We start from the raw sequence: 1,546 nt of genomic DNA on the forward strand, positions 1-1,546 counted from the left end.
CCTGAAATATCGAGAGCTCATAAAACTGATGCACAATAACATTACATTTTTGTTGTGATGTGATTTGTCTCTTCCGCTCATCTCCGATAGATAGCATTACTGCTGCGTCCCGAGTGAAACGGCATGCCTGAATATTGGCGGGAAGTTGCTTTGTACATTGTATATGATTGTCTACTCGACGACGGGTACTGAAGATGGTACATTTTAAAAACCACCAAATTCTAATTAACAATTTGCTCCACTTGTTAATTTAACTCATGAGGGTTTTAAACCTACATTCATTCAAACATTTACGATAAGATATCTGTGATACATACACTGCTATCCTCAAATGAAAGGACCATATGTATCAAATATATAATTATGTATGATTCACACCCCATTTTAGCAATCTACAGATCCTCATGTACAAAATTAGATAAGACGACTATACATATCCCCCGAATAAACACGCAATAATAGACATATGTATCTGAATACGCTGTGTAACTAATGTCGTAAATACTAAACTAACGTAATGTGCAAAACTACATTCCTTCATTATATTAATATTCCCAAAAACATAACATTTCACTCCAAAACATGTATAGATCACTTAATTGCACACCCACTCTGCATCAGTAAGCACTATACAGTATTTCTCCTAGTTTACGAGACAAAGGGAAGAGAATCAATATGGAATGGCGCGCAAGTGTTCAGCAGCCAATAAGAAAAATTTTAAAAAGAACAAGAAGTTTAACACTGGATTACGATGTGGCCACAGGCAAATTTATCATGATCATAAAATATATTGAAGACTAGCATATGTACCCGTACTTCGCACGGAAACTGGTAATAGATTCACGATTCCTTTATGAATTTATGCGAGTTGCATGCCTGTATTCAAACATTTAATACAGCGTGTTAAGCAACATGCTAAGGTCGGGGTGAACTGATAAATCCTGGGGATATTACCGGAGGGTGAGGTCGTTCGAAAGCGGCATTACTAATCAAAAAATGGTGTAAAATGCTGTTGATTGCCTACAGTATTGGCTATCTCTTCAGATGGGGCAGAAGACCGTTGTTGCTCAACAGATTCCCCACTAACAGAAGACTTATTCGGGTCCTCTTCCGTACTCATAGTTGCCAACGGCCATACCATGTTGAATACACCGGTTCTCGTCCGATCACCGCAGTTAAGCAACATTGGGCGTGGTCAGTACTTGGATGGGTGACCGCTTGGGAACACCGTACTCATAGTTAATGGGGCAACATAGTCACTCTTGCCAGTAACAAACCCAGGTAACAACTGGTTCACCTCACCGGACAGCTCGGAAATATGTTGACACAAGGAATGTTCTTCACTATGCTTAAAAGACAACAGATGCCCCACTGTGTAATATAAATGAAACCGACTGCTCTAAACACGTTTAACGTGGTTACCAGAGGGCTCACCTCCATAAAAAAAAACCTCACTGCAGATGCAGGATAAGCAATATTGGTGGTGATCGTGGATAAGGCCTCACGAACTTCCTTCTCTTTACAAACAGGAATACAAAAAGGTAAC

The 1,546-nt window shown here is 39.6% G+C and overlaps 1 pseudogene; it reads left to right on the forward strand.

Moving 5' to 3' along the window:
- The first annotated feature begins 1,124 nt into the window (after positions 1-1,124).
- Positions 1,125-1,242, forward strand: LOC137501128 (5S ribosomal RNA; annotated as a pseudogene).
- Positions 1,243-1,546: the final 304 nt, after the last annotated feature.

The sequence above is a fragment of the Anabrus simplex genome, chromosome 5 (assembly GCF_040414725.1).
Source record: "Anabrus simplex isolate iqAnaSimp1 chromosome 5, ASM4041472v1, whole genome shotgun sequence".
In the NCBI taxonomy this organism is placed as follows: Eukaryota; Metazoa; Arthropoda; class Insecta; order Orthoptera; family Tettigoniidae; genus Anabrus; species Anabrus simplex.